We start from the raw sequence: 8,829 nt of genomic DNA, 5'->3' as shown, positions 1-8,829 counted from the left end.
ACTAGTGTGTCCAGTTGTGTTTCTGTGATCAGTGTCATGACAACTATCCACCAAATCACTAGTGTGTCCAGTTGTGTTACTGTGATCAGTGTCATGACAACTATCCACCACGTCACTAGTGTGACCAGTTGTGTTACTGTGGTCAGTGTCATGACAACTATCCACCATCACTAGTGTGACCAGTTGTGTTACTGTGATCAGTGTCATGACAACTATCCACCACATCACTAGTGTGTCCAGTTGTGTTACTGTGATCATTGTCATGACAACTATCCACCACATCACTAGTGTGTCCAGTTGTGTTACTGTGATCAGTGTCATGACAACTATCCACCACATCACTAGTGTGTCCAGTTGTGTTACTGTGATCAGTGTCGTGACAACTATCCACCACATCACTAGTGTGTCCAGTTGTGTTACTGTGATCAGTATCATGACAACTATCCACCACATCACTAGTGTGTCCAGTTGTGTTACTGTGATCAGTGCCATGACAACTATCCACCACATCACTAGTGTGTCCTGTTGTGCTACTGTGATCAGTGTCATGACAACTATCCACAACACCATTAGTGTGTCCAGTTGTGTTACTGTGGTCAGTGTCATGACAACTATCCACCATCACTAGTGTGTCCAGTTGTGTTACTGTGATCAGTGTCATGACAACTATCCACCACGTCACTAGTGTGACCAGTTGTGTTACTGTGGTCAGTGTCATGACAACTATCCACCATCACTAGTGTGACCAGTTGTGTTACTGTGATCAGTGTCATGACAACTATCCACCACATCACTAGTGTGTCCAGTTGTGTTACTGTGATCATTGTCATGACAACTATCCACCACATCACTAGTGTGTCCAGTTGTGTTACTGTGATCAGTGTCATGACAACTATCCACCACATCACTAGTGTGTCCAGTTGTGTTACTGTGATCAGTGTCGTGACAACTATCCACCACATCACTAGTGTGTCCAGTTGTGTTACTGTGATCAGTATCATGACAACTATCCACCACATCACTAGTGTGTCCAGTTGTGTTACTGTGATCAGTGCCATGACAACTATCCACCACATCACTAGTGTGTCCTGTTGTGCTACTGTGATCAGTGTCATGACAACTATCCACAACACCATTAGTGTGTCCAGTTGTGTTACTGTGGTCAGTGTCATGACAACTATCCACCATCACTAGTGTGTCCAGTTGTGTTACTGTGATCAGTGTCATGACAACTATCCACCATCACTAGTGTGTCCAGTTGTGTTACTGTGGTCAGTGTCATGACAACTAACCACCATCACTAGTGTGTCCAGTTGTGTTACTGTGATCAGTATCATGACAACTATCCACCACATCACTAGTGTGTCCAGTTGTGTTACTGTGATCAGTATCATGACAACTATCCACCACATCACTAGTGTGTCCAGTTGTGTTACTGTGATCAGTGTCATGACAACTATCCACCACATCACTAGTGTGACCAGTTGTGTTACTGTGATCAGTGTCATGACAACTATCCACCGCATCACTAGTGTGACCAGTTGTGTTACTGTGATCAGTGTCATGACAACTATCCACCGCATCACTAGTGTGTCCAGTTGTGGTACTGTATCAGTGTCATAGCAACTATCCACCACATCACTAGTGTGTCCAGCTGTGTTACTGTGATCAGTGTCATGACAACTATCCACCACATCACTAGTGTGTCCAGTTGTGTTACCTGTGATCAGTGTCATGACAACTATCCACCATCACTAGTGTGTCAAGTTGTGTTACTGTGATCAGTGTCATGACAACTATCCATCATCACTAGTGTGTCCAGCTGTGCTACTGTGATCAGTGTCATGACAACTATCCACCACATCACTAGTGTGTCCAGTTGTGTTACTGTGATCAGTGTCATGACAACTATCCACCACGTCACTAGTGTGACCAGTTGTGTTACTGTGGTCAGTGTCATGACAACTATCCACCATCACTAGTGTGACCAGTTGTGTTACTGTGATCAGTGTCATGACAACTATCCACCACATCACTAGTGTGTCCAGTTGTGTTACCGTGATCAGTGTCATGACAACTATCCACCACATCACTAGTGTGTCCAGTTGTGTTACTGTGATCAGTGTCATGACAACTATCCACCACATCACTAGTGTGTCCAGTTGTGTTACTGTGATCAGTGTCGTGACAATATCCACCACATCACTAGTGTGTCCAGTTGTGTTACTGTGATCAGTGTCATGACAACTATCAACCACATCACTAGTGTGTTCAGTTGTGTTACTGTGATCAGTGTCATGACAACTATCCACCATATCACTAATGTGTCCTGTTGTGTTACTGTGATCAGTGTCATGACAACTATCCACAACACCATTAGTGTGTCCAGTTCTGTTACTGTGGTCAGTGTCATGACAACTATCCACCATCACTAGTGTGTCCAGTTGTGTTACTGTGATCAGTGTCATGACAACTATCCACCATCACTAGTGTGTCCAGTTGTGTTACTGTGGTCAGTATCATGACAACTATCCACCACATCACTAGTGTGTCCAGTTGTGTTACTGTGATCAGTGTCATGACAACTATCCACCACATCACTAGTGTGTCCAGTTGTGTTACTGTGATCAGTGTCATGACAACTATCCTATACATCACTAGTGTGTCCAGTTGTGTTACTGTGATCAGTGTCATGACAACTATCCACCACATCACTAGTGTGTCCAGTTGTGTTACTGTGATCAGTGTCATGACAACTATCCTATACATCACTAGTGTGTCCAGTTGTGTTACTGTGATCAGTGTCATGACAACTATCCACCACATCACTAGTGTGTCCAGTTGTGTTACTGTGATCAGTGTCATGACAACTATCCACCACATCACTAGTGTGTCCAGTTGTGTTACTGTGATCAGTGTCATGACAACTATCCACCACATCACTAGTGTGTCCAGTTGTGTTACTGTGATCAGTGTCATGACAACTATCCACCACATCACTAGTGTGTCCAGTTGTGTTACTGTGATCAGTGTCATGACAACTATCCACCACATCACTAGTGTGTCCAGTTGTGTTACTGTGATCAGTGTCATGACAACTATCCATCATCACTAGTGTGTCCAGTTGTGTTACTGTGATCAGTGTCATGACAACTATCCACCACATCACTAGTGTGTCCAGTTGTGTTACTGTGATCAGTATCATGACAACTATCCACCACATCACTAGTGTGTCCAGTTGTGTTACTGTGATCAGTGTCATGACAACTATCCACCACATCACTAGTGTGACCAGTTGTGTTACTGTGATCAGTGTCATGACAACTATCCACCGCATCACTAGTGTGACCAGTTGTGTTACTGTGATCAGTGTCATGACAACTATCCACCGAATCACTAGTGTGTCCAGTTGTGGTACTGTATCAGTGTCATGGCAACTATCCACCACATCACTAGTGTGTCCAGTTGTGTTACTGTGATCAGTGTCATGACAACTATCCACCACATCACTAGTGTGTCCAGTTGTGTTACTGTGATCAGTGTCATGACAACTATCCACCACATCACTAGTGTGTCCAGTTGTGTTACTGTGATCAGTGTCATGACAACTATCCACCATCACTAGTGTGTCCAGTTGTGTTACTGTGATCAGTGTCATGACAACTATCCACCACATCACTAGTGTGTCCAGTTGTGTTACTGTGATCAGTGTCATGACAACTATCCACCATCACTAGTGTGTCCAGTTGTGTTACTGTGATCAGTGTCATGACAACTATCCACCACATCACTAGTGTGTCCAGTTGTGTTACTGTGATCAGTGTCATGACAACTATCCACCACATCACTAGTGTGTCCAGTTGTGTTACTGTGATCAGTGTCATGACAACTATCCACCACATCACTAGTGTGTCCAGTTGTGTTACTGTGATCAGTGTCATGACAACTATCCACCACATCACTAGTGTGTCCAGTTGTGTTACTGTGATCAGTGTCATGACAACTATCCACCATATCACTAGTGTGTCCAGTTGTGTTACTGTGATCAGTGTCATGACAACTATCCACACACCACTAGTGTGTCCAGTTGTGTTACTGTGATCAGTGTCATGACAACTATCCACACATCACTAGTGTGTCCAGTTGTGTTACTGTGATCAGTGTCATGACAACTATCCACCACATCACTAGTGTGTCCAGTTGTGTTACTGTGATCAGTGTCATGACAACTATCCACCACATCACTAGTGTGTCCAGTTGTGTTACTGTGATCAGTGTCATGACAACTATCCACCATCACTAGTGTGTCCAGTTGTGTTACTGTGATCAGTGTCATGACAACTATCCACCACATCACTAGTGTGTCCAGTTGTGTTACTGTGATCAGTGTCATGACAACTATCCACCACATCACTAGTGTGTCCAGTTGTGTTACTGTGATCAGTGTCATGACAACTATCCTACACATCACTAGTGTGTCCAGTTGTGTTACTGTGATCAGTGTCATGACAACTATCCACCACATCACTAGTGTGTCCAGTTGTGTTACTGTGACTAGTGTCATGACAACTATCCACCACATCACTAGTGTGTCCAGTTGTGTTACTGTGATCAGTGTCATGACAACTATCCACCACATCACTAGTGTGTCCAGTTGTGTTACTGTGATCAGTGTCATGACAACTATCCATCACATCACTAGTGTGTCCAGTTGTGTTACTGTGATCAGTGTCATGACAACTATCCACCACATCACTAGTGTGACCAGTTGTGTTACTGTGATCAGTGTCATGACAACTATCCACCACATCACTAGTGTGTCCAGTTGTGTTACTGTGATCAGTGTCATGACAACTATCCACCACATCACTAGTGTGTCCAGTTGTGTTACTGTGATCAGTGTCATGACAACTATCCACCATCACTAGTGTGTCCAGTTGTGTTACTGTGATCAGTGTCATGACAACTATCCACCACATCACTAGTGTGTCCAGTTGTGTTACTGTGATCAGTGTCATGACAACTATCCACCACATCACTAGTGTGTCCAGTTGTGTTACTGTGACTAGTGTCATGACAACTATCCACCACATCACTAGTGTGTCCAGTTGTGTTACTGTGATCAGTGTCATGACAACTATCCACCACATCACTAGTGTGTCCAGTTGTGTTACTGTGATCAGTGTCATGACAACTATCCACCACATCACTAGTGTGTCAAGTTGTGTTACTGTGATCAGTGTCATTACAACTATCCACCACATCACTAGTGTGTCCAGTTGTGTTACTGTGATCAGTGTCATGACAACTATCCACCACATTACTAGTGTGTCCAGTTGTGTTACTGTGATCAGTGTCATGACAACTACTTACCATCACTAGTAGTGTCCAGTTGTGTTACTGTGATCAGTGTCATGACAACTATCCTATACATCACTAGTGTGTCCAGTTGTCTTACTGTGGTCAGTGTCATGACAACTATCCTACACATCACTAGTGTGTACAGTTGTGTTACTGTGACTAGTGTCATGACAACTATCCACCACATCACTAGTGTGTCCAGTTGTGTTACTGTGATCAGTGTCATGACAACTATCCACCACATCACTAGTGTGTCCAGTTGTGTTACTGTGATCAGTGTCATGACAACTATCCACCACATCACTAGTGTGTCCAGTTGTGTTACTGTGATCAGTGTCATGACAACTATCCACCACATCACTAGTGTGTCCAGTTGTGTTACTGTGATCTGTGTCATGACAACTATCCACCACATCACTAGTGTGTCCAGTTGTGTTACTGTGATCAGTGTCATGACAACTATCCACCACATCACTAGTGTGTCCAGTTGTGTTACTGTGATCAGTGTCATGACAACTATCCACCACATCACTAGTGTGTCCAGTTGTGTTACTGTGATCAGTGTCATGACAACTATCCACCACATCACTAGTGTGTCCAGTTGTGTTACTGTGATCAGTGTCATGACAACTATCCACCACATCACTAGTGTGTCCAGTTGTGTTACTGTGATCAGTGTCATGACAACTATCCACCATCACTAGTGTGTCCAGTTGTGTTACTGTGATCAGTGTCATGACAACTATCCACCACATCACTAGTGTGTCCAGTTGTGTTACTGTGATCAGTGTCATGACAACTATCCACCACATCACTAGTGTGTCCAGTTGTGTTACTGTGACTAGTGTCATGACAACTATCCACCACATCACTAGTGTGTCCAGTTGTGTTACTGTGATCAGTGTCATGACAACTATCCACCACATTACTAGTGTGTCCAGTTGTGTTACTGTGATCAGTGTCATGACAACTATCTACCACATCACTAGTGTGTCCAGTTGTGTTACTGTGATCAGTGTCATGACAACTATCCTATACATCACTAGTGTGTCCAGTTGTGCTTACTGTGGATCAGTGTCATGACAACTATCCTACCACATCACTAGTGTGTACAGTTGTGTTACTGTGATCAGTGTCATGACAACTATCCACCACATCACTAGTGTGTCCAGTTGTGTTACTGTGATCAGTGTCATGACAACTATCCACCACATCACTAGTGTGTCCAGTTGTGTTACTGTGATCATTGTCATGACAACTATCCACCATCACTAGTGTGTCCAGTTGTGTTACTGTGATCAGTGTCATGACAACTATCCACCACATCACTAGTGTGTCCAGTTGTGTTACTGTGATCAGTGTCATGACAACTATCCACCACATCACTAGTGTGTCCAGTTGTGTTACTGTGATCAGTGTCATGACAACTATCCACCACATCACTAGTGTGTCCAGTTGTGTTACTGTGATCAGTGTCATGACAACTATCCCACATCACTAGTGTGTACCAGTTGTGTTACTGTGATCAGTGTCATGACAACTATCCACCATCACTAGTGTGTCCAGTTGTGTTACTGTGATCAGTGTCATGACAACTATCCATCACATCACTAGTGTGTCCAGTTGTGTTACTGTGATCAGTGTCATGACAACTACTTACCATCACTAGTGTGTCCAGTTGTGTTACTGTGATCAGTGTCATGACAACTATCCACCACATCACTAGTGTGTCCAGTTGTGTTACTGTGATCAGTGTCATGACAACTATCCATCACATCACTAGTGTGTCCAGTTGTGTTACTGTGATCAGTGTCATGACAACTATCCACCACATCACTAGTGTGTCCAGTTGTGTTACTGTGATCAGTGTCATGACAACTATCCACCACATCACTAGTGTGTCCAGTTGTGTTACTGTGATCAGTGTCATGACAACTATCCACCACATCACTAGTGTGTCCAGTTGTGTTACTGTGATCAGTGTCATGACAACTATCCACCACATCACTAGTGTGTCCAGTTGTGTTACTGTGATCAGTGTCATGACAACTATCCACCACATCACTAGTGTGTCCAGTTGTGTTACTGTGATCTGTGTCATGACAACTATCCACCACATCACTAGTGGTCAGTTGTGTTACTGTGATCAGTGTCATGACAACTATCCACCACACCACTAGTGTGTCCAGTTGTGTTACTGTGATCAGTGTCATGACAACTATCCACCACACCACTAGTGTGTCCAGTTGTGTTACTGTGATCAGTGTCATGACAACTATCCATCCACATCACTAGTGTGTCCAGTTGTGTTACTGTGATCAGTGTCATGACAACTATCCACCACATCACTAGTGTGTCCAGTTGTGTTACTGTGATCAGTGTCATGACAACTATCCACCACATCACTAGTGTGTCCAGTTGTGTTACTGTGATCAGTGTCATGACAACTATCCACCACATCACTAGTGTGTCCAGTTGTGTTACTGTGATCAGTGTCATGACAACTATCCACCACATCACTAGTGTGTCCAGTTGTGTTACTGTGATCAGTGTCATGACAACTATCCACCATCACTAGTGTGTCCAGTTGTGTTACTGTGATCAGTGTCATGACAACTATCCACCACATCACTAGTGTGTCCAGTTGTGTTACTGTGATCAGTGTCATGACAACTATCCATCACATCACTAGTGTGTCCAGTTGTGTTACTGTGATCAGTGTCATGACAACTATCCACCACATCACTAGTGTGTACAGTTGTGTTACTGTGACTCAGTGTCATGACAACTATCCACCACATCACTAGTGTGTCCAGTTGTGTTACTGTGATCAGTGTCATGACAACTATCCACCACATCACTAGTGTGTCCAGTTGTGTTACTGTGATCAGTGTCATGACAACTATCCACCACATCACTAGTGTGTCCAGTTGTGTTACTGTGATCAGTGTCATGACAACTATCCACTACATCACTAGTGTGTCCAGTTGTGTTACTGTGGTCAGTGTCATGACAACTATCCACCACATCACTAGTGTGTCCAGTTGTGTTACTGTGATCAGTGTCATGACAACTATCCACCACATCACTAGTGTGTACAGTTGTGTTACTGTGACTAGTGTCATGACAACTATCCACCACATCACTAGTGTGTCCAGTTGTGTTACTGTGATCAGTGTCATGACAACTATCCACCACATCACTAGTGTGTCCAGTTGTGTTACTGTGATCAGTGTCATGACAACTATCCACCACATCACTAGTGTGTACAGTTGTGTTACTGTGACTAGTGTCATGACAACTATCCTACACATCACTAGTGTGTACAGTTGTGTTACTGTGACTAGTGTCATGACAACTATCCACCACATCACTAGTTTGTCCAGTTGTGTTACTGTGATCAGTGTCATGACAACTATTCACCACATCACTAGTGTGTCCAGTTGTGTGACTTTGATCATTGTCATG

This window comes from Pecten maximus, chromosome 17 (genome assembly GCF_902652985.1).
Source record: "Pecten maximus chromosome 17, xPecMax1.1, whole genome shotgun sequence".
NCBI classification, from domain to species: Eukaryota; Metazoa; Mollusca; class Bivalvia; order Pectinida; family Pectinidae; genus Pecten; species Pecten maximus.
Note: the sequence above shows the minus strand (reverse complement) of the source record.